The sequence below is a fragment of the Mobula hypostoma genome, chromosome 13 (genome assembly GCF_963921235.1).
Source record: "Mobula hypostoma chromosome 13, sMobHyp1.1, whole genome shotgun sequence".
Taxonomy (NCBI): Eukaryota; Metazoa; Chordata; class Chondrichthyes; order Myliobatiformes; family Myliobatidae; genus Mobula; species Mobula hypostoma.
In genome coordinates, this window is record NC_086109.1 from 59,660,110 (window position 1) to 59,685,650 (window position 25,541).

Below are 25,541 nucleotides of genomic sequence, written 5' to 3' on the forward strand. Positions count from 1 at the left end.
AAACTTGAATGTGAATGGAGGAGAAAGGGATGCATTTTGATTGCATTCATCTAAATCCTGTCAAATGTTGAATATTAAAATTTATTTATTGAAATCAGTGTTCCACAATATGGACATTCTTGTAATTCCCCACATGCTCATTTCATTATTGATTATTCTGTCGTGGTAGATTTAAATACACTTTTGCCTGAGATGAAATTGAAGGTTTGATCATATGTAGTGAAATGATTTATTCATTATTGGCTACTTTTCTGTTTTGCTTTCCTGCTGCTTCCCAACTTTAATATACAATTATTTGTCACAAGGAGGCCTCATCTGTCAGACTAAGTGGTCTTAAATGTTACACTAATGCTGGGTGCTGACAATAAAATAACAGAAGAGACCTGTAACACAAAACTATTTAAAGCATTAAGTTGACATTTCAAATTTTGATCCTCTGTCCACATTGGAAGAAATTTAAGTGGACAATATTATTAAAGAAACAAGTTTAGAAGAATGAGAGGTGATTATTGAAAACCATATGATTCTGAAAGAAATTGAGAAAGTGGTAGCTGGAGATACTTAGGACTAGGAGAAAAGAACTAGTGGACCTCCCCAGTTATTCTTTGGCTGTACTGAGATCTGCTGCTGAGGCAAACTGTTTAATTATGATTAAACTAAACAAGCATCATCCATCTACCATCCTCAATATCCATCTGCAATGCCCTTATCTGAATGAGTTGAATACAACTAGCAAAGATCAAGGTGTTAAAATGCTTGGTTATTCTAAAGAAAGTAAAATTAGGAAGATATGGATTTCTCCATCACTGAGACATCTGGACAAACCCAAGTGCTTTGGGACAAAATGGTGTGATATCGTGTTGGAAACGAACCAATTAATGCAACTCAGTCTATGCACGAGTAAGTATATGTAACCTTTCTCTCCTGAACCTCACATCACAGCGCTAAGCAGTATTGCACCCATATTGTACTGTCTCAGTACTTTTATATTTGTGTGCTGTAGCACTTACTTTTTATTCGCAGTTATTTTGTAAATAACACTATTCTTTGCATGGTTAGATGCTAACAGTATTTCATTGTCCTTGTATCTTTACTCGGCATAATGACAATAAAGTTGAATCTAATCTAATCTAATCAATAGCAGTAGCCCCTGCTGCCATAATGTGTATACTGGGAGAAGTCTCCAGCTTTCCATAGATACAAGCCATGGTCTATGAGGATGTTGCTGTACTATGTTAATTTAAAAAAGGAAAACAACAGGAATTCTGCAGATGCTGGAAATTCAAGCAACACACATCAAAGTTGCTGGTGAACGCAGCAGGCCAGGCAGCATCTATAGGAAGAGGCGCAGTTGACGTTTCAGGCCGAGACCCTTCGTCGTCGATTGCGCCTCTTCCTATAGATGCCGCCTGGCCTGCTGCGTTCACCAGCAACTTTGATGTGTGTTAATTTAAAAAAGGGATTTTTTTTGTGAGTTATGAAATCCTGCGTAAGGAATGGCAAGGTTGATCTCCAATAGTTCATAAATTATTTAATATCTTGTAGGTAGAAACAGAAAATCTATGAGTTGCAGATTGTCATGTGTTATGATATAGTTTGTCACTCCACCATTACCATTACTTAGATCAAAACCTGTGAAGGGAGGTGGCAGTTTGTAATTCAAGATTTTATAATATTTGCAGGTCACAAGTGTAAAGGAGAAGGCAGTAATTGTTACTCCTTTTCTGATGCAGCACAAAAAGAAACACAGCAAGATAAAAAAACACAATAATTAAAAATAATAAATATAACTTCATAGCTGATGTACATAGATTGTATGTCCATAAGGTGACACTAGACAAAGGAGTGTCTGAACATAAGGAGATTCTGACAGGAAATGGTGAGCTGGGGGGAGGTGTGAAGGAGTGGGTTAGAAGGTGAAGGTATTGACCAGCCTCATTGCTTGGGGAAAGTAACTATTTTTAACCCTTGTGGTCCTGGTGTGGCTACTATGCAGCCTCCTTCCTAGTGGGAATGGGACAAACTGTCCATGAGCAGGGAGAGTAGGATCCTTTATGATGTTACTGCTCGTTATCAGCACCTTTATATACCGTACGTCCTTGATGGCGGTTAGGTTGGTGCCAGTGATGCGCTGGGCAGTTTTGACTACTCATTGTAGAGCCTATCTTTCTGCCACAGTGCGCTTTCTGTACCATGCAGAGATGTAGCATGTTCGGATGCATCTATAGATTGTAAGCTCAGATGTGCATAGTCCTGTTTTCTTCAGCCTCCTCAGAAAGTAGAAGGATAGGTGAGGTTTCCTGACTGTGTCGAAAATGTTCTGGGACCATGAGAGGTTGTGTGAGCTGTGGCCTCCCAGGAGTTTGAAACTGCTCACAGATTCCACAGCTGTACCATGTATGTAAAGAGGGGTGTGAGTGCCGTGGGCCCTCCTGAAGTTGATAGCCATCTCCTTTGTCTTGTTGACATTGAGGAAGAGGTTATATGCCTGCAATCAAGCCTCGAGCTCTTCCACCTCTTCTCTATAGGCCATCTCATCATTATTGGTGATGATCCCCACCACTGTCGTGTCATCAGCGAACTTGACAATGTGATACCCGGGTATCTGGCTGTGCAGTCACGTATGAGCAGTAGCCCTGTGGGGAGGGGTGGCAGCTGTGTTGAAGGGGATGGGGAGGGAGGAGCGGATATGCACCATGAGGTGTAGTGTTCTTTGTACAGGGATGATGGTGGCTGATTGGAAGCATGTGGGAACAGCAGTCTGGATAGTGAAGTGTTGAAGATGTCCGTGAAGACTTTAGTGAGCTAGTGTGTGCACTCCCTGAGTACTCGGCCTGGGATGTTGCCTGGCCCGGCCACCTCATGGGACTTGACTCTGCAGAGTCAGCTGCTGTTACAGGCAGTGGTTGCTCACCTGGAAGTTGAGTAGCTTTTGTGGCCGACATTGTGTTACATGCCTCGAAACATGTGTAAAAGTTGTTTAGAGCATCGAGGAGAGAGGCATCATTGGTACAGGTGATGCTGTTTTTCTTTGTGTAGTCAGTAATGCCTTTGATATCCAGCCACATACTGGGGGTTGTTATTGGACAGGTGTTCCTGAATATTTTGAGCATAGATGGTTTTTACTCTCTTGATGCCTGAGAAGAGACTTCTCCTGGCTTCTCTGGGAGCCCTTCTCTCCAGAATTTAAGGCACCATCCTGTGCTTTTTAGTAGAGAGCACAAGGCTGCAATCAGCTAGGGCTTCTACACACTTACAGATATAGCCGGTGACAGATGAGGCATATTCCTTGACGTCTATGTCCTCTCTGTTCATGGCAGCCTTCTTGAACATCTGCCAATTAGATTGATATATCAGAGGGAAATGAGGAATTCCTGCATTCTCTGTTTCATGGAGATATGGCTCATTCTGGACACATCAGTTATGTCGGTAAGACCAAAGGGCTACTCGATACACAGGATGGATTGGTCTGCTGATTCGGAGTAGGCAAAGGGTGGTAGTCTGTGTTTCATGATAAACTTTTTGTGGTGCTCGGATGCAGTAGTCTTATTGCACTCTTGTTCCATCGACATGGAACATCTAATGATTAAGCACCAACCATTCTACTTACCTAGAGAGTTCTCGTCTGTGATCCTGACTCCTGTTTACATACCACCAAAGGCCTGTGTTAAACAGGTACCCAATGTAATGAGTAATGCCATCAGCAGGCAAGAAACAGCCTACCCCGATGCCTTTCAAATCATTGTCAGGGATGTTAATCAGGCTTGTTTGAAGAAATCTCCTCCCAGTTATCATTAATATCAGCACCAGGGGTCCCAATACACTTGACTACCACTATACTATGATTAGGAATGCTTACTTTTCCATGTCTAGATGGCACTTCAAGAAATCTGTTCATTTGGCTGTCCTCCTCCTACCTGCACACAGGCCGAGGCTAAAAAACAAGGCTCCAGAGACAAGAACAACAAAGAGGTGGTCACATGAGGCAGGGGAACACCTACAGGATCGCTTCGACTCGATGGACTGAACCAGGTTCAAGGACTCATTAGAAAATCTGAACCAATACACCACGGTTGTCATGGACTTTATAAAAACAGTCGTAGAGAAGTATATCCCCACAAATCATTCAGTATCTTCTCCAGCCAGAAGCTCTGAATGAACCATGAAGTTCTCAATCTGCTGAGGGACAGATCAGAGGTGTTAAGGTCTGATGACCAAGTAAAATACAAGAGGTCCATCATTGAGAAATCCAGCTCACGTGCAAAGTGGCAATTCTGGACCAAACCTGAATCACTGAAGGATGCACAACAGCTCCTACAAAGCGAAACCAAGCGACATACTGTAAGTGACAACAAGACTTTCCTCCCAGATCAGCTCAATACTTTTTATGCTCACTTTAACCATTAAAACATGGAGGCACCTTCGCGAACTCCCATAGCCCCCGATGAAGCTGTAATTTCAGTCTGAGGCCGACATGAGAAATTCCTTCATGAGGGTGAATCCCACAGAAAGCATCCAGCCCAGACAGGGTACCTGGCCGAGTACTAAAGACCTGTGCTGATCAACCAGCTGGAGTGTTCACCGATATCTTTAACCTTTCGCTTTGGCAGTCTGAGGTACCCACCTGCTTCAAGTGGGCTTCAAGTATACCGGTGCCTAGGAAGAATGTGGTGGCTTGCCTTAATAACCATTATCCAGGGGACTTCCATCCATGATGAAATTGTTTTGGGAGGCTGATAATGAAACATATCAACTCCTGCCTGAGAAGCCACTTGGATCTTCTCCAATTTGCCTACCGGCCAATTTGCCTACGGGTCAACAGCAGATGCCATTTCATTGGCTCTTCACTCAACCCTGGAATGTCTGGATAGTGAAGGTGTCTTTTATTGACCACAGCTCCATATTCAATACTATCGTTCCCTCAGAACTGATCAACAAGCTTCAAGTCCTAGGCGTCAATACCTCCTTGAGCAATTGGATCCTCAATTTCCTCATCTGCAGACTCCAGTCAGTTTGGATTGGTAACAACATCTCCTTCACAATCTCCCTCAGCACAGGCACCCCACAAGGCTGTGTGCTTAGCCCCCTGCTCTACTCACTTTATACTTATGACTGTGAGGCTAAACACAGTTCCAAAGCCATAGATATCCAAATTTGCTGATGATACTTCTGTGGTTCGCTGAATCAACGGTGGTGATGAATCAGCATATAGGAGGGAGATAGAAATTCTGGCTGAGTATTGCCACAACAACAACCTCTTACTCAATGTCAGCAAGACCGAGGAGCTGATTATTGACTTCAGGAGGAGGAAACTGGTGGTCCATTAGCCAGTTCTCATTGGGAGATCAGAGATGGAGAGGGTCAGCAAATTTAAATTCCTTGGTGTTATGATTTCAGATGATCTGCCCGGGTCCAGCACATAGGTGTCATTACAAAGGAAGCACAGTGCCACCTCTACTTCCTTAGAAGTTTGCAAAGATTTGGCATGTCATCTGAAACTTTGACAATCTCCTATAGATGTGCGGTGGAGGGTATATTCATTGGTTGCATCATGGCTTGGTCTGATAGTACCAATGCCCTTGAATGGAAAACCCTGCAGAGTAGTGGATACGACCCTACCCATCATGGATAAAGCCCGCCCCACCACTGAGCAGGAGAGCAGCATCCATCATCAGGGACCCCCACTACCCAGGTCATACTCTTTTCTCACTGCTGCCATCAGGAAGGAGGTACAGCAGCCTCAGGATGGAGATGTGGTCAGAGAGGCCAAGATGGCCTTGCAAGTGCCGCGTCTGTTTTTATAAACATGGTCCGGCCAGTGGCCATGTTGACATTTTGGTGGAATTCGAGTAAAATGTCCTGCATGTTAACATGGTTGGAGCCTCCTGTAATTATGGAGAGACCACCTGGATGTTTGTTTTGTAGAGAGCTGATAATACTATAAATCCCTCCGAGTGCATTCTCGGCACTCACGCTCGGGGGCCTGTAAACAGCAGTGATGAACAGAACAGTAAACCCCCTGGGCAGGTAAGTGTGGCTGGCATTTAATTGTAAGATGTTTCTTTGCCCCAGAACAGTGACTGCTAATTACAGATGCATTTGTGCACCAACCTTTGCTAATGTTCACACATATTCCACCATTAATGGACTGGTTATCCCAAAACCTAAACCAAAAATCCACAGACTTGACTTCTAACCACAGCTGGGAAACAGAAATTGTTACTAAATGTTTAAAACTTAGACTTTTAAGGTGGTGACCATGACACTACTGGGTCATCAGTGAAGCAGATGGGAAGGACATCTCTCCTCCTTAGCTGGTTTGGCCTCCATATGGTTCCAGACCCACAACACCCAGTTTCTTAACTCTCCTCTGAATTACATAGAAACATAGAAAACCTACAGCACAATACAGGCCCTTTGGCCTACAAAGCTGTGCCGAACATGTCCTTACCTTAGAACTACCTAGGGTTACCCATAGCCCTCTATTTTTCTAAGTTCCACGTACCTGTCCAGGAGTCTCTTAAAAGACCCTATCATATCCGCCTCCACCACCATCACTGGCAGCCCATTCCACGCACTCACCACTCTCTGTGTAAAAAACTTACCCCTGACATCTCCTCTGTACCTAATTGCCCAAGTAAGTCTCAGAATTCCAACAGAGTCAGAGTGGAGCCATTCATAGAGCTTGATATCAGTCTAGACAGCAAATTCTCACACAGAAAGCTTGATGCCAGTTAGTCAACCCATTGAATCCTCTTAATTACTTGTGTCTAAATTAACTGAGCTCTCCCATGTTCCGGTTAAGCATCGGCCTTACACAGCCTTACTCATGCACGAGCTGTAGCTGCAACAATGCTCTTAAACTCTTCATTATTTGAGACACAACAGCTCACTTTGTATCCAACAACATCCTGAGCAGTTATTCCCTCTACCACTGGCACCACGTGGTTGCAGGAAGTACCATCCACTAAGCCACTGTAGCCTGAGCTACTCTGTCAACACCTAACCAAGAAGAGAAAAGACAGTAGGTGTACCTGGAGCTTTCCCATTCTCATTGGAAATATATAACTGATCAGCACTAGGTCTAAATCCTGCAACCTCCCATCCAACAGCATTGAGCAAAGGCCCCTACCACCGTTTTCCTGTGAAGAGATAGGGATGGGGATTAAATGCTGGCATCCGTAGTGCTGTTTTGATCCTAAGAAAGGAATCAAAAATTAATCAATCCTTCCCCCCCAACTTTCAGACTATCAAGAAATTATTGTCTTGCAGTGTGGCTATGTCTTGTCACAGATATCTGAGCCTGCTGGTTTATGTTGTGAGGAGTAAATTGTGTGCCTACAGTTCTTTTCCAGCTCAGGGTCTGGGAAATGATGAGAGGAAGGGAAGGGATGAGAATCCCTAGCAGACAAGGCCAAGTTTAAATCTAAATGAATCTATTACTATGTTTAAAACAAAAGGGTAACTAGGGAGAGAATAGGTCTTCTTAAGGATCATAGTGGTTATCTGTGTCTGGAGTCACAGGAGATGGGTGAGGTCTTAATGAATACTTTTTGTCTATATTTACTGTGGAGAAAGGCAAAGAAGTTTAGGAAAAAGAGCAGTGATGTCCTGAAGCTTATCAATATTATAAAAGAGGAGTTGTTGATGTTTGTGAAGTGCATAAAGCTGGATAAATCTGCAGGGCCTGATTAAATGTCTCCTGGGATATTACAGGAAGCAATTAAAGAAATTGTTGGTACATTGGCAGAGACTTTTGTGTTCCTTAGCTATGCATAAGAGCCCAGAAGACTGGATGGTGACTAATGCTGTGCCTTTAGTTCCAAAGTACTGCAACAAGCTACGGAATGGCTGGCCAGTGAACCTTTCATTGGTAGTGGGAAAGTTATTGGAAAGGATTCTGAGAGACATAGTTTGCTTGCATTTGGAAAGGCAATGATTGATCAGGAATAGTCAGCATGGCTTTGTGCATGGGAAATTGCGTCCTATGAATTTAAGGGTTTTGAAGTGGTATCCAAGAGGAGTGGTAGATGATGTCTACGTGTATTTTAGCAAAGCCTTTGACAGGGTCTCACACAGTAGGCTGGTCTGGAAAGTTAGATCAGATGGGATATACGATGAGTCAGTTGACTGCAATCAAAATTGGTGGCGGTAGAGGGTGTTTTTGGCTCCCTTACCGAAAAATATAAATAAATGATAACATTGGAGACAGTGCAAAGAAGATTCACCAGGCTAATTCATAAAAGGGTTGTTCTCTCAAGAAAGGCTAGACAGTTTGTATTTGTATTCCTTGGAGGATAGGAGAAAGAGGGTGACCTTATTCAAACACTTAAGTTCCCGTGGGGGCTTGACAGGGTAGCTGTTGGCATTTTATCACTAATCGGAAAGTCTTTAACAAGGAGATGTAACTACAAGGTAAGGGACTTGATATTTGACACTGAGGCATGTAGAAATTTCGTCTCAAAGAAGGTGACAAACCACTGGAATTCTGTGCCTCAGTGGGGGTTGTGAGCCAGAACACTGGAAATATTTGAAGTGGAGCTGGATAAATGTCTGGTCGATTGTGGAACAGAGGCAATGGAGAAATAACACAGAGGAGAAACTGAGGCCGGTATGGATAAAATGGGGAGGTGGGGGCTATGGGCAGGCTTGAAGGGCCTGGTGGCACACTCCTATTCCTATTTATATTCTTGTGAAGGTAGCAAAATGTCACTCAAGCTGGGCACGCTGCTGGAAGCCCTACTGTACAAGCTAGAGGGCAGTTTTTCTGAGATATTCACTGACCTGATATCAAAGTGTGCGCGATGGGACACAGTTCTGTTAACTATCTGTGTGCGATTTCTGATTCTCATTAGAAGCACAGGGGTAAGTTCTTAAAGATGGGATCACTGAAGTTTCAATTCAGATCATTTATGCTACAGAAAAGTCTGGGTCACTAGCTTGAAAGTACACTGAATAGAAACAATGCTGTAGTCTGTCAGAAAGTGGGCAGAGTGACGATGCAGTTCGCTGCAGTTTAAATTACATGTCCACCTAATTCAGGTGCTTAATTTGGAAACATGAAAACCTTCAGTTGACTGAATCATCATTAAAGTACCATTCTAATCTCTGTGTGTATGTGATTCAATGCCTCAGAACCACTTTGCCTTGATGACAGGTCATGAGTGTCAAATATAATTTCCCATTAAAATGCTAATGTTGTTGCCATGGCTGCAATCTCCTGGGGACCACAATAGCATTCTAATTATAACTGCAGCTATAAACTAGCAACCAGCCATATCACAAACCTGAAGTGGATTGGAATTTGAGAGCCCGTGAATTATTAGCTTGATCAATGAATATTGGCTTCAAATCACTGATGTAAGCAAAGCTTTTCAGGAGAGGTTTCAATGAGTGTTACCTTAAAGTGCAGGACAGAACTGTGGGAAAATAAAACCAGATGGTTATCCAAAACTGCATATGTTAAAATAGCTGTTTTCATTTCACATTTAGATTTTCTATTCGGTGCAGTAGTCTTCCTGAGTGTAGCTAAGCTCCCAGCACAGTGTCACAGAAGGGATTGATACGAGATTCCCACTTCCCTCCTTCCTAGTTGGGGGAAGCAACTTTATTCCGCTCAATTTTGTCAGTGCCTCCAGTGTATTGGGTTTAATAGCTGATCAAATGAAATCCTTTCTCATAAATAGAACTACAGCAGAGTACGAGCCTATTGACCACAATAATGGGCGAATAGAGCAAAGACCATTACAGCACAGTACGGGCCCTTTCGCCCACGGTATTGTGCTGGCCTTTTAACCTACTCTAAGATCAATCTAACCCTTCCCTCCTACAAAGCCCTCCAGTTTTCTATCATCCATGTGCCCTTCTAAGAGTTTCTAAAATGTCCCTGATGATTCTGCCTCTACCATCACCCCTGGTAGCATGTTCCATGCACTCACTACTCCCTGTGTAACTCTGACATCCCCTCTATATTTTCCTCAATCACCATAAAATTATGCCTCCTTGTATTAGCCATTCCTGCCTTGGGAAATGTCTCTCGCTATCCACTTGATCGATGCCTCTTATCATCTTGTACACCTCTATCAAATCACCTCTCTTCCTCTTTCTCTCCAAAGGGAAGAGCCCTAGGTCACAGCTATTCTCATAATACATGTTCTCTAATCCAGGAAGCATTCTGGTAAATCTCCTCTGCACCATCTCTAGAGCTTCCACATCTTTCCTATAATGAGGCAGCCAGAACTGAATACAATAATCCAAGGTGGTCCATGCAGTGTTTCATAGAGGTTCAGCTCTAGCTTGTGGCTCTTGAACTCAATCACCTGAGACTAATTGTGGCCAACGCGCCATAAAAACCCCAACGACTTGCGCAGCAACTTTGTAGTCTTGAGAACAAATGTAAGTATATATACACAATGGATTATAATTTCAGTGGTTTATAATTTTATGCAATAAATAAGGATGTAACTCTAAATCTCTTCTAGATGGGAAAAATTTGACGTGGAGCCAGAGGCTGTTAAAATGTAGCAGCCAGCTTGAGATGCATCCTGTATTGATGTGTTGTACAGTACCTCCACCCCTTCCATCAGTAGCTCATTGTCAACAGAATACACTGCAGCAACTCATCAAGGTTTCTTCCAAATCTCTGACCTTCTCGACTGGAAGGACAAGGACAGCGGTACGCGGGAACACCGTGGCCACCACCCCGTGCACTGGTGAACATACGCTGCAGCTCCTTTGCAGCTGCTGTGTCAGAATTTTGAACTTTCAATAAAATGGCAACACAAGTGTGCTTGCCCCAATCGTATATCTCGCCTTCTTGAGAGCTGCTATGAATTGTAAATACAGCTCTTGCTGAACCCATGTGCCAATATTTGCTTTAAGCATTTTTCTGGATCAGACAGGGTGCTGATTGCTCAGACTGGGAGTCTGTAGACTTCATATAATGCCGTACCATTATGCTAAACTGCTTTCAAAAATCTAAAATTCAGCCAGTCTAACGTCTACAGTGCTACACAAAACAGATTTCTGTGCCCTCTACCCTTGGTCAAGCTACAATCACTCTTCCATTTTGGCCAATTTCTCATTCTAAGTTGAATCAATGTTTAATTTCTCAGCAGCTTTTGAAGGAAAGTCGGTTTAAAAATGTATGCAATATTTTCAGATGTGGGATTCCAGGGTGCCTGACAACCTCCCTAATGACTACATCTGCAGGAAGTGCACCCAACTTCTGCTCCTGACTGACATGGTCAAGGAACCAGAGCTGGATGTACTCAGGATCCTCTGGGAGGCTGAAAACTGCATGGATAAGACCGTTACCGAGGTGGTCACAGCCAGAGTGCAGGCTTCAGTTAGAGATGAGTGACCACCAGTAGTAAGGGGAGTAAGCAGTCAGGGCAGGGCTCTCTGTGTATCCCCCTCAGCAACAAGTATACCCCTTTGGATACTGCTGGGAGGTGGGGTGGTGGTGTTGACCTATCCAGGCCCAGCAGCAGCAGCCAGGCCAGTGGCACTGTGGCCAGCTCTGATGCTCAGCAGGGAAGGGTGAAGTCAGGCAGAGCTGTAGTGATAGGAGGCTGTGTTGCTGAGCAGAAAGATCTTGGGATGCAAGTTCATAGCTCCTTGAAAATGGCTACACGGGTTGATAGGGTGGTTAGGAAGGCTTATGGAATACTTGCTTTTATTAGTTGAGGCACTGAGTTCAAAAGTCAGAAGGCTACATTGCGTCTTTATAAAACTCTAGTTAGGCCACATCTGGAGTATTGCATACAGTTCTGGTCACCCCACTATAGAAGGATGCTGAGTTTTTGCAGAGGGTGCAGAGGAGGTTTACCAGGATGCTGCCTGGTTTAGAGGGTGTGTGCTGTCACGAGAAGCTGGATAAACTTGGGTTGTTTTCTCTAGAGTGCTGGAGACTGAGGGGAGATCTGACAGAGGTTTACAAGATTATGAGAGGCACAGATAGAGTGGACAGAGAGTATCTGCTTCCCAGGGTTGAAATGTCTAATACCAGAGGGCATGCATTGAAGGTGAAGTGGGTAGGTTCAAAGGGGTTGTGAGGGGTAAGCTTTTTACTCAAAGAGTGCTGGATTCCTGGAATGTGCCTCCTGGTATGGTGATAGAGGCAAATACATTAGAGGCTTTCAAGAGCCATTTGAATAGGCACGTGACTGTAAGGAGGATGGAGGGATACGAACATGGTGTAGGTAGGAGGGATTAGTGTTGGGGTGTTTTTGATTTACTTTTTTAGCTGGTTCAGCACAACATTGTGGGCTGAATGGCCTGTTCCTCTGCTTTACTGTTCTATGTACTCTGAGACTCGCTAGTTAGGGGGATAGACAGCAGGTTCTGTGGCCGTGAGAGAGAAGCCAGTATGATGTGTTGCCTTCAAGGTGCTAGGGTCCAGGATGTCTCAGAGCGGCTGCAAGAAGGAGGGTGAACAGCCAGAGGTCACGTGTACATTGGCACCAATAACACAGGTAGACAAGGGGACGTGGTCTCGCACGGTGAGTATAGGGAGGTAAGGAGACGCTGAAGAGCAGGACCTCCAATGTAGTCATTCCTGGATTACTCCCAGTAGCACATGCTAGTCAGGGCAGGAAAAGGATGATAGTGCAGATGAATGAGTGGCTGAGGAACTGGTACAAGGGTCAGGGTTTCAGGTTCTTGGATAATTGGCCAGGAGTGACTTGTACAAGATGGATGGGTTGTACCTAAACTGGAGGGAAACCAATATCCTGTGGCCAGGTTTGCTAGGTCTGATGAGGAAGGTTTAAACTAGTTTGGCAGGTTGATGGGAACCAGGAAGATTGGGCTGAGGATGGGTCAGTTGGTATACAAGTCAATGCATTGTGAGTGAGACTGTGAGGAAGGACAGGCAGAAGATGGGAAAAATTACAGGCAGTGGGATGAGTTGGAGTGTAACATGGGGGCAAGATTAAAAAGGGTGATGAATACAGGACCAAGGGGTGTTGTAGTTGAATGCATGGAGTGTACAGAATAAGGCAAATGATTTTGTAGTGCAGTAAGAGATTGACAGGTTATAACATTGTGGCCATGCACTTTGCTAGAAGGAATAAAGGCATAGGCTATCTTCTAAGCAGGAAGTAAATCCAAAAATCAGAGGTGCAAGGAACTTGGAAGTCCTTGTGAAGGATTTCCTAAAGGTTAACTTGCTGGTTGAGTTGGTAGTGAGGAAGGCAAATACAATGTTAGCATTCATTTCGAGAGGACTCAAATATAAGAGCAAGGATGAGAGGCTGAGGCTTTATAAGGCACTGGTCAGACCACACGAAGTATTGTGAGCTGGTTTGGTTCCCTTATCTAAGGAGCAGATAAGGGATTGGAGAGGGTCCAGAGGATTGTATCTGAATTGAAGATGGGCAGGTTGGGGGAGTGGTTACCCACGTGCCTGCTACCCAAGTACCTCCAGGCAGTGGAGAAAATGGAAATGTCTAGAAGACAAATACCTGCATTTTCATGTCTCCTTCAGGATGCTGACAAGGTCCTGCAAACGTCAATGTGTGAACGTACAGATTTATTTTACTATTATACTTGGTATTGGCTGTAGGGCAAATACTAGTCAAGACACTGGGGATAATTCCCCTGACCTTCTTTGAAACAGTTCCATGGGATAGTTTTATATTGGGAGAGCAGATAGGGCTTTGATTTAATATTTTGTTCAAAAGATGGTCCTCTCTTGACTCCAAACAAATGTTTCAATTAAATTTTTGGTACTAAAGTCTTAGGAGTAGAGCATGAATTCAGAATATTTTAGCTTTAAGATATTCACAGTGTCATATTAAAGTGGAAGGTAGAAGGAAGAAATTTATAAACTAGAATTTTAACACTCAGGCCCTCATAGTTAGCTTTCCTCCATTCCCTGAATCACCTCCTCTCTCTGATAAACTATAAACCTCAAGGTTTCTATCTAAAAGCTTCACTTCTGCCACACTATCATGGCTTTTCTGTCACAATGCATCCTTTTAAAATTGCTACAGTATGTCTACCTTTCCTTTTCAGTTAAATTATGTCAACAATAGAACATAACCACCTTAATGATATTCCTGTCATTAACAAGCCATGGCTGATCTGATCTTGGCCTGAACTCCATTCCCCGCGATTTCCCTTGACTCTGGCTAGAATATATTCAGTCACACTGCCTCCACTGCTTTCTGAGGTTCAGAATTCCAGTGGTTCCAGACTCTCTAAGAGAAGAGATTCCTTCTCCCCTTGGCCTGAAATGAGTTAGTCCTTACTCTGAAACACCGGCCTTTAGTTCTTCATTGAAGTGAAGCATCCTTTGAACATTCATCCTGTGGAGACCCTTCAGAATTAGGTCACCTCTCCTCCTTTGAAATGCCAATAATACATCCCCATTAACCTTGTGAACTTTGAATAAACTGCTTTCAGTACAAGTATATCCCTCCATAAATGAGATCAACGGTTTCACAATCCTCCCAGGTGTCATCTCTCTCTGCAGATGTAGGAAAATTTTAATATTCCATCCCCTTATAATTAAGGCCCCCACTGGCCATCTATTAGATGCCATACCTGCACACTAACTTTAAAGTTATTTGACGTGTGGCAACACACAGATCCCTCTGCACTTTGATTTTTTAAGCCTGTCTACATTTAAACATTAGTGTTATGCATTACAGAAGGAGCCCCTTCAGCCCAGATTGTATATGCTGACCAAGATGTTTTCCCCAGTTAGTCCAGTTTTCCTGCGTTTGGCTCACATCTCTCTCAACCGTTTCTGTCTGAATGTCTTTTAAACCTTTAATTGTACCTGTCTCCACCAGGTTGTCTAGCACCTCGTTCTGCATACCCACCACCACCTGTGTGAAAAACTTACTCTTTAAGTCCCCTTTAAGTCTCTCCCTCTCACCTTCAGCCTGTGCCCTCAAGTTCAGACACACAGACTGCGATCATTCACCTTACCTATGTCCCTCGTGGTTTTATCGACTTCAAAAGAGTCACCCTTCAGCTTCCAATTCTCCAAGAAAAACAGTCCCAGCCTCTCCAGTTTCTCCTTACAACTTAAACCGTCCACTCCCGGCAACAGACTTGTGAAGCTTTTCTGCACTCACTCTATCTTAATGGCATTCTTCCTGTAGTGTGTCAAGTGAAACTGCACATAATACTCCAGCCGTGATCTCACCAGCATCTTTTATAAATGTAACATAACATCCCAGTCTTGTACTCAGTACCCCACTCAATGCCACATGCCTCTTCCCTACCTTACCCACCTGCGTCACCACATTCAGTGAACCCTGTACTCTCAGTCACTCTGTCTATAACACTCCAAGTGCCCTGTCACCCACTGTATACAGTATATCCTACACTGGTTTAAATTTCCAAAATGCACCTCTTTGCATTGTCCAAGTTAAATTCCATCAGCCGTTCCTTGACCCACTTTCCCAATTTATCTGGATTGTGTTTTAACTTTAGACGACCTTTTTCACTGTCCACCACACTGCCAATTTTGGTGTTATCTGCAGACCTGGTAAACAGGCCACCTGCATTTTCATCCAAGTCATTAATATATATGACAATGGCAAGGGGCCCAGCGCCAATCCCTGTGACACACAATTAATCAGAAGCCTCCAATCTGAAAATCAGACATTAAGCTTATCTATTCTTCCCATCAATCTTGCTGATCTCTCAGTTCTCTTTATTAAATCTTATCTGCCAAACTTCCATTACTTTTTTAACCCATATATAAGATTCTCCTCACAACTTACTTTATACCTTTCTTTGCATAATCACCAAATTTGGTGATACTTTGACCTGGTTACAGTTTGTCAACCCTAAAATACCCCATTATTCCAACTTTGTTTCCCAGTAGTTACCAAAACCCCCAGTCACGTCCAGAGCTCAGTGTCGTACAGTAACTTCCAGGTGGTGTCTGTGCTTTCTGCCCTCTCTAGCAGGCAGTTGTGAACAGATCTTGAGCTCTATATCCACCTGGTGTACTTGAAACAAGAATTTATTGCTTAGTAAATGCTCTGGACAATTTACAGGAAAAGCTGTGATTGTGAAGATTAACAGTCAGCTTCCCGGTCTGTCCTACAGCTCCAGTCAGAGCACTATGTACAGTATTGAATATGTCATTATGCAGAGTATGTTGAAATCATAGAGAATGTTCAACATTGATTAGAAAGTTAAAGAGAGAAGTCCAAGTTACTTGAGGGTGCAAAAGATTACGAAGTGATGCAAATAAATGTTTACATAGCGTTATGAAAAGGTGAATGGAGAAATTTCTGAACACGGACGCAAGGTAAATAGCCATCAATTCAATGCTGGCTTTAAGAGTGTAAGGAGAGGTTATCCCTTACAGTGATTTTTATTAGAACGTTGACGAGCTCACACAGAAAAGTTCAGGTAAAGATCAATGGCCTAGAAATTGGATCATGTGCTGTCTTTATTTTTAGCTTTCTATAGTCTATTATCCATTTGATGAGTAAATTTGATTGGCATGATTTCAAGTGGAAAAGGTTACCAGTTATGCAGTTTTAGTAGTCACAACTGGTCCTGGCCCACTTTAGCAGATCTGCTGTTGTGCCCATGCAAGACACCAATTGTCACTCAAAAAAGCTCCTCAGTCCTTTTTGTGAAGAGCTGAAGGAACAGTCTGTGATGTGGAATAGTCTCGGGAAGATGGGGAGCACAGTAAGCCTCCTTTGTGCCTGAGTTGCACTCTACTGATGCAGGGTACGCCTAGAACTCAATTAAAGATTGCTCAGACAACTGCCAAAGTCCAGAGGTGGTTTCGTCAGCAGCGACTGAGCAACTCACTCAGTGGTGACACCACTGGTGGCACACTGTTATTGCAAGCTCAGAGGATCAGGAATCATGGAGCAAGGGGCAACAAGCAATGAATCGATTTAAAGGTGGTAAGAGACCAGAGGGAGAGTGAAGGTGAATTGAGAATTTTGGAAGAGGGATGTTGATGTGACATTGTGTACTTTGATTTTCCACTCACTTCTCGGCCATGATGGAAGTATCCAGTTTCCTTGTCCCAGCTGGTTCACCTCAACATGGGTGGTCAATCCCTCTATACTTCCACCACAAGTCAGGTGAGTCCCACATCAGAGAGTTTCTTCCCGAAACAGAATGCCAACTAAATCTCCATGCAACATACACAAAATGCTGCAGGAGCTCAGCAGGCCAGGCATCATCGATGGAAAAGAGTAAATAGTCGATGTTTCAGGCTGAGACCCTTCATCGGGACTGGAGAAAAGAGATGAGAAGACAGAATAAGTCAGAGTTATCCTTACTCTGAGTTCTTCCCCTTCCTTTCCAGCCTTGATGAAGGATCTCATCCTGAAACATCGACTGTTTAGTCTTTCCTCCAGCATTTTCTGTATGTTGCATGGATTTCCAGCATCTGCAGATTTTCTCTTGTTTTAGATTTTCTCCACAACCATACTTGGCTGGACTTGGTTTTACATTGTACAACTTCTCTTTCAACTCCACTCACTTTCTCCAGATCAAAGGTATGCACAGGCACTTGCACATTGCCAAGTTATGCCTGTCTTTCTATGTGGAGTAGTTTTTGTTTCAGTCTTACCCAGGCCCATTCTCTCAACTCATCAGGCGTATTGACAACTGCTTCCTGCGCTCAATCAGAACATGAAAATTTCATCACTTTCTCTGCAATCTCCACCCTGCTCACCTTCACATGCTCTACCTCGGACTCTTTTCTCCCTTTGATCCCTCTGTCTCCATCTCAGGAGACAAGCTGGCCACAAATGTCCATTACAAACCCATAGCATCCCACTATTATCTGGACTATATTTCCTTTCACCTTGCCTCCTGGAGAGCTTCCATTCTATTTTCCCAGTTCCTGCATTTACTTCAGTATGAAACTTTCTCCGCAGAAGGCTGAATGTCAAATTATCCAACTCTAGGTAACTTGCTCTTGGGACTGTGAGGCTAAGCACAGCTCCAATGCAGTATTTAAGTTTGCTGACAAAGGTGGTGACAAATCAGCATATAGGAGGGAGATTGAAAATCTGGCTAAGTGGTTCCATAACTACAACCTCTTACTCAATGGCAGCGAAATGAAGGAACTGATTATTGACTTCAGGAGGAGGAAACTGGTGGTCCATGAGCCAGTACTCATTGGGGATCAGAGGTGGAGAGAGTCAGTGACTTTATATGCTGCAGTGTTGTCATTTTAGAGGATCTGTCCTGGGTTCAGCACGTAGGTGTAATAACGAAGAAACCACGGCAGCACTTCTACTGTTAGCAGTTTGTCACTATTGAGCTCATCTACAAGGAGCATTGACAGCAGCATCCATCATCAGAGACCCCCGTCACATAAGTCATGCTTTCTTCTTGCTGCTGCCTTCAGGAAGAAGGCCCCAACACCCACACCAGTGGGTTCAGGGAGGGCTATTTCCCTCAATCATCAGGTTCCTGAACCAGTGGGGATAATTTCACTCAGCATTACTTTCCCCAACACCGAACTGTTCCCACAACCTATGAGTGAAGCTTTGCTTTAATTGCAGTAATGCAGAAACTGCAGCTTCTGTAATCATCTGCCACAATGGAAAGCAGTAAACTGCAAAAGCTGGAATTCTGAAACAGAAACAGAAAACACTGGAAATGCCCAGTGTGGCAGGCAGCATCTGTGGAAAGAGAAACAGAGTTAAAGTTTCATTTGAATACCCTTTGTTTGAACTGGAAAATAGGGAAAAACAAAGTAATTAGCGTTGAGTTACAAAGGCGGTAAGGGAGGAATGGATGGGACAAGGGGAATATTCACAATAGGGTGAGGCCAGAACTGTGTAAGGGATCAATTGTGAAGGCCATCTGGTTGATGGGGTCTAACAGAAAGAGAAGAAACTGAGCAAAAGCTGGGAAAAGCTGCAATCTTCTGGAAAGCAAACAAAATCAAAGTTACAGTGCATTTATCTGCTCAGTCAGTGTTGGGGTCATTCTCGATAAATACATTAAATGAACCTGTCTTGATTTTTTAAATTAGCATTTCGCTGTTCAAACCCTTCCTTAAGGCTTTCCCCACCTTACCTCTTTAGGCTGTAAATCCTCATTTAACAGTCAGCATGGAGTTGATGGGCTGAAGGGCCTGTTTCTGTGTTGTACTCCTCAATAACCATGTTTATTCTACACTTGCTGATTTTATGCTCCGTTGATCTAGTGTGGAGTAGATGCATCAACTGCACCACTACGGGAATGTGCCTGAGATTTGACAGGACTTGCAGGCAATTAGCAACTGAAATGGCAAGAAAATTCTTCACTTAACACTTTAAAATCTCTCTTCCTGACGGTTGTGGAGATTTGAGCCACTGAATTAATTCAAACCTGAGACTTAAAGATGATTGGAAATGTAAGGACTTAAGTGAGATTGGCACTGACCGGGAAAATTGCACTCAGTGACCACTTTATCAGGTACACCTGTATAGTACAAATATCTCATCAGTCAATCATGCGGCAGCAACTCAATGCATAAAAGCATGCAGACATGGTCAAGAGGTTCGGTTGTTGTTCAGACCAAACATCAAAATGGGGAAGAAATGTGACCTAAGTGACTTTGACAGTAGAATGATAGTTGGTGCCAGATGGGGTGGTTTGAGTATCTCAAAAACTTCAAACCTCCTGGGATTTTCACACACAACAATCTCCAGAGTTTATAGAAAATGGTGTGATAAACAAAAACAAAACATCCAGTGAACTACAGTTCTGTGGGTAGAAGTGCCTCGTTAGTGAGAGAGGTCAGAGGAGAATGACCAGCCTGGTTCAAGCTGACAGGAAGGTGACAGTAACTCAGATAACCACGTGTTACAACAGCGGTGTGCAGAAAAGCATCTCTGAACCCACAACATGCCAAAGCTTGAAGAGGACGGGCCACAGCAGCAGAAGACCCCGACACACACTCAGTGTGTGATAAAGTAGCCACCGATTGTATAATGACCTATAAGCTCTGTTGATTAATATCAGAGAAAATAGCTTTCTCCTGCTCCTATTCTTACCTTATTAAAATTCTCCTCATGTTCTGTGCATTAGCTATCATTGGGAAAGCTGGCAGAAAGGATCAGGCAACCCTACTGGAAAACCAGCCTGATTTTTTTTTCGCTTCAGGGTGTGTCAAGGCTTCATCTATCTCCCAGGAATGAGTAGGCATTTTGTGGAGATTCAGCAGGAACAACTGCAGATGCAGCGTAAGTCAGGCCTGGATGCTCCCTAAATCTCTCCAATATGTTCAGGGGTACAGCAAAACCCGAAAGCTGGCGATAGTGGTAACAAGAACAAAGAAGTATTTGACTAATACTTTAATTCCGTGTCCATCAATACAATGAATTTTAAAAAGTGATTATGAATCAATAATAGCTTCTGAATGTACTAAAACATTTAATTAAAATTGCATTGCTTTCCAATGAAGCACAGAGAGTGCTGCAAGGAGTCAAGGAGCTCTGATTTACTGCGTAATTGTTGGCTTAAGACGTACAGCTTCAGTGCCAGTAATGACCCAATGCATAGGGATAATGCTGATCAGGCTGGATCCTGGCACAGAGCAGTGTTCGAGGTCGGGCTATACAATAGTCTTAGTGCATTAGTTACTGATTTCTCTAACATTTGTAGAAAAGGCATCTGGGAGTTCCTGGGAGCTAGTTTGTGTTTGATGCTGTGTTGGGTATTTTGCCCACTGTCGCACAACAGCTAGGATACTGCCTACCCCAGCTGGCAAAATGGCTGATCTGGAGCGTTTGAGTATAACTTACAACTATGGTGAGAAAGTCAGTGTGCCAAGCAAACAGGAGGTTAATGTGCTGATCCTTATCAGCTTCACACATTCAGTTACAACCAAAGCTGAACATCTTTGTCTCTTTTTACAGTAAACATTAGTAATGAACCTTGCTAGCTGGGGTCAGCAGTTCTTCACTTACTTATCACAAACCAGAGAAAGGCCATTCGGCCCATTGAACATATGCTAACACAACAAAAAATTCCTCACTCCCATTTCCTTTAGTCTGAATCTGACCATATTTCTATTCCCCTCCTATATCTGGACTTGAGACTCATATGTTGCAATTGGCTTGATATTGTGGGCATTTTCCTTTCCTTGTTATATTTGTTTTGAAAGGGCTGTATTACTTTACTCTCCCCCACGTTTTTTTTGGCTAAGTAAATTACTTCTCAGTCACTCTTGATTTTAGGAACAGTTTCCTTCCTCGCCAATATGTTATTTATTAATATCCAAAAAGTTGGAGCCTATGTTTCATCATTTAGAAAGTTAATTTTATTTAAGTCCACTGAGTTCTCATGTCTGCAAACACTGACTTCATAGAGAGGGACAAAATGGGATCTAGCAATTATCAAGATGATTACACAAAATAAACCCTTAAAAGCACCATGACCCATACTGCATGAAGGAGAGCAATATCCATTGTAAACACAAGAGATTCTGCAGATGCTGGAAATCCAGGGCAATACACACGAACATCTGGGGAACTCAGCAGGTCAGGCAACATGTATGAAAATGAATAAGCAGTCGATGTTTCAGGCTGAGACCCTTCTTCAGCACTGGGAAGGAATGGGGAATACACCAGAATAAAAGGGCAGAGGGACGGGAAGGAGGATAGCTAAGAGGTGTTAGGTGAAGCCAGTTGGGTGGGAAAGGGAAAGGACTGGAGAAGAAGGAATCTGATAGGAGAGGAGATTGAACCATAGGAGAAAGGAGGGGCAGGAGACAGGTGATAGGCAGGTGAGGAGAAGAAGTAAGAGGCCGGAGTGGGGAATAGAAGAAGAGGGAGAAAAAATTACTAGAAGTAGAATTTGATATTCATGCATCAGGTTGGAGGCTACCAGGATGGAATACAAAGTGTTGCTCCTCCACCCTGAGAAAGGCCTCATGGTAGCACAAGAGGAGGCCATGGAGTGACATGTCAGAATGGGAATGGGAATGTTTGGACCAGGACAGTCCACTGTTGGTGGATGGAGCAGAGCTGCTCGCCAAAGCGTTCCCTCAATTTACGTCAGGTCTCACCAATGTAGAGGATGCCACATCAGGAGCATTGGATACAATAGATAACCCCAACAGATTCACAGGTGATGTTGCCTCACCTGGAAGGACTGTCTGGGGCCCTGAATGGAAGCAAAGGAATAGGTGAGTTGGCAGATGTAGCATTTCTGTCGCTTCCAGGTATATGTAACGGGAAGGAGGATTAGTGGGGAGCGAGTTATGGACAACAACACCACAGAGGGAGCTATCCCTGTGGAAAGTGGGAAGTGAGATGTGTTTGGTGGTAGGATCCCATTGAAGATGGTGGAAGTTGCAGAGTATGATGTGTTGAATGTGGAGGCACATGGGGTGGTAGGTGAGGACAAGAGGAACCCTATTTCTGTGAGAGCAGTAAGAAGATGAGGTGAGAATGGATGTCTGGGAAATGGAGGAGCTGTGGTTGAAGGAAACATCAATGGTGGAGAAGTGAAACTCCATGCAACTATATACATTCAATTACATAAGTTCTATACAAAATTGCAGTCCCTCGGTCAGGTATCTCCTTCCATATATAACGCAGCCAGACGTGTACAGTATTTCAGGGCTCACCAGGGCCCTGTATAATTGGAGCAAGATGTTATTTCTCATTATTTGATCTTTCTCTTACTCTTTCTTTTTATGACCATAAAACCATAAGACAAAGGAACAGAATTAGGGCATTTGGCCTAGTAGTGTAGATGAAGATGAATTTTTTTGATGGCTTATATAAGATCCCATACTAGAGGTTGGTGATCAAAATTGGAGCATGTGGAATTGGAGGCATGGTTTTGACCAGCAAACAATCTGAATATTGGAAGTTTTGAGAGGAGGGGACTTCAATCAGGTACAATGTCTGAGTACAAAAGGCAGCAGCGTGTCGGTACAGCGAAAACGAGCTTTGACCAGCAATCAATCGGCATTTATGATTGATTAGCAAAAGGAAATAAAAGGAAGGCAGAGGCCATCGTTGCAGTCTGAGTGGATAGTGTCAGACTGGAGAACATGAGGCTTTGGCTCTTCGAGGCGTCCGCAGATGCCAGACAGGATAGTGGAGCGCTCCTCTTGTGGGATATGGGAAGGTAAGGAGACCTCCAGTATACATGACGACTACAACTGTGAGAAGTGCATCCAGCTGCAGCTTCTAACAATCCGCATTACGGAGTTGGAGCTGGAACTGGATGAACTCCGGATCATTTGGGAGACTGAAGGGGTGATAGATAGGACTTATACCGTGGTAGTTACACCCAAGGTGCAGGACACAGGAATCTAGGTGACAGTCAGGAAGGAGAAAGGGGTTAAGGAGCCAGCACAGAGTACCCCTGTGGGCATTCTCCTCAACAACAGGTATATCGCTTTGGATACAGGCAGGGCGGTGGGGGAGGGGTGATGACCTAACAGAGGAAGGTCACAGTGGTCAGGTCTCTGGCACTGAGCCTGCCTTTGTGTATCAGAAGGGATGGAAGGAGAAAGGAGAAAAGCATGCTGTGGTGATAGGGGATTCGTTAGTTAGAGGTAGTATTCTAAAGGAAAGATATATCAACCATGGCTAAGGAGAGAAGTCAAAGCCAACATAAAAGCTCATGAGAGGGCATATAATAGAGCAAAAATTAGTGGGAAGTTAGAGGATTGGGAAGCTTTTAAATACCAACAGAAGGCAACTAAAAAAAGTCATTAAGAAAGTAAAGATGGAATATGAAAGTAAGCTATCCAATAGTATTAAAGGGGATACCAAATTTCTTCAGATATATAAAGTGTAAAAGAGAGGCAAGAGTGGATATCAGACTGCTGGAAAACCATGCTGGAGAGGTAGTAATGGGGGACAAGGAAATGGCAGAAGAACTGAACAAGTATTTTGCGTCTGGTTTCACTGTAGAAGACATTAACAGGAGGTGAAAGTTCCAGGTGTCAGGAGGCATGAAGGAACCAGAGGTGATTAGGGACCTTAAGATATAAGAACAATTAGGAGGCAGATTTCATAATATGATTGAGTTCAACTTGAAATTTGAGGGAGAAAGTGAGGTGATTAGGCAACTTAAGGAACCCTTAGGAGGCAGTGATCACAATGTAATTGAGTTCAACTTGAAATTTGATAGGGAGAAAGTAAAGTCTGACGTAGCAATATTTCAGTGGAGTACAGTGATATGAGAGAAGAGTTGGCCAAAGTAAATTAGAAGGAGTTGCTGGCAGGGATAACAGCAGCGCAGTAATGCTGTGAGTTTCTGGGAAAAATGAGGAAGGTGCAGGATAGATATATTCCAAAAGCAAAGAAATACTCAAATGGCAAAATAGTACAACCCTAGCTGACAAGGGAAGTCAAAGCTAATGTAAAAGCGAAAGAGAGGGCATATAAAAATGCAAAAATTAGTGGTAAGACAAAGGGTTGGGAAGCTTTTAAAAACCTACAGAGAACAAATTAAAGAAGCATTAGGAGGGAAAAAATGAAGTATGAAAGCAAGCTAGCAAACAATATCAAAGTGGATAGTTAAAGCTTTTTCAAGATTGTTAAAAATTTAAGAGAGATGAGAGTGGATAAAGGACTACCAGAAAATGACACCGGAGAAATAATAACAGGGGACAAGGAGATGGCAGATGAAATAAGTGAATATTTTGCATTAGTCTTCACTGTGGAAGGCACTAGCCCATTGAAAGGTGTAAGGGAAGAGAAGTGAATGCAGTTACTATTACAAGGGAGAAGGTGCTCAAAAAGCTGAAAGATCTAAGGGTGCATAAGTCACCGGGACCGGATGAATTGCATCCTGGGGTTCGGAAAGAGAGATTGTCTAGGACAAGAGGGCACAGCATCAGGATAGAGGGGTGTCCATTTAAAACAGAAATGTGGAGAAATTTCTTTAGCCAGAGGGTGGTGAATTTGTGGAATTTATTACCACAGGCAGCTGTGGAGGCCAGGTCGTTGGGTGTATTTAAGGCAAAGCTTATTAGGCTATGGGGAGAAGGCTGTGGAGTGGGGCTGAGGAGGAGGGAAAAAAAGATCTGCCATGATTGAATGGCGGAGCAGACTTGATTGTCCAAATGGCCTAATTCTGCTCCTTTGTCTTATGGTCTTATGGTTTAAATGTGTGAAACTACCATTACTAGAGAGAAGGTTCTTAGGAAACTGAAAGGTCTGAATGTAGATAAGTCACCTTGACCAGATGGTGTACACTCCAGGGTTCTGAAAAAGTGGCTGAAGAGATTGTGGAGGCATTTGTAAAGATCTTTTAAGAATCATGAGATTCTGAAATGGTTACAGAAGACTGGAAAATTTCAAATGTCACTTCATTCTTCAAGAAGGGAGAGAGGCAGAAGAAAGGGAACTATAGGCCAGTTAGTCTGACCTCAGTGGTTGGAAAGATGTTGGAGTCGATTATTAAGGATGATGTTTCAGGGTACTTGGAGGCACATGATAAAATAGGCCATAGTCAGAATGGTTTCCTCAAGGGAAAACCTTCCTTGACAAATCAGTTGGAATTCTTTGAAGAAATAACAAGCAAAATAGACAAAGGAGAATTGGATTTTCAGAAGGCCTTTGCCAAAG

The 25,541-nt window shown here is 43.3% G+C and overlaps 1 protein-coding gene across 4 annotated transcripts in view; it reads left to right on the plus strand.

Annotated features, from left to right (window-relative positions):
• LOC134355961 (cortexin domain-containing 1 protein) overlaps positions 1-25,541 on the plus strand; it is a 60,646-nt gene that overhangs the window by 10,997 nt on the left and 24,108 nt on the right. The window contains exon 2 of one of the 4 annotated variants that reach the window (XR_010020234.1): positions 10,482-10,699. The exons of the other annotated variants lie outside the window; for them this stretch is intronic. The gene's annotated coding sequence lies outside the window, so the exon portion shown is untranslated. Of the gene's footprint in view, positions 1-10,481; positions 10,700-25,541 lie in introns of those variants that run through there. 4 annotated transcript variants of the gene reach the window in all.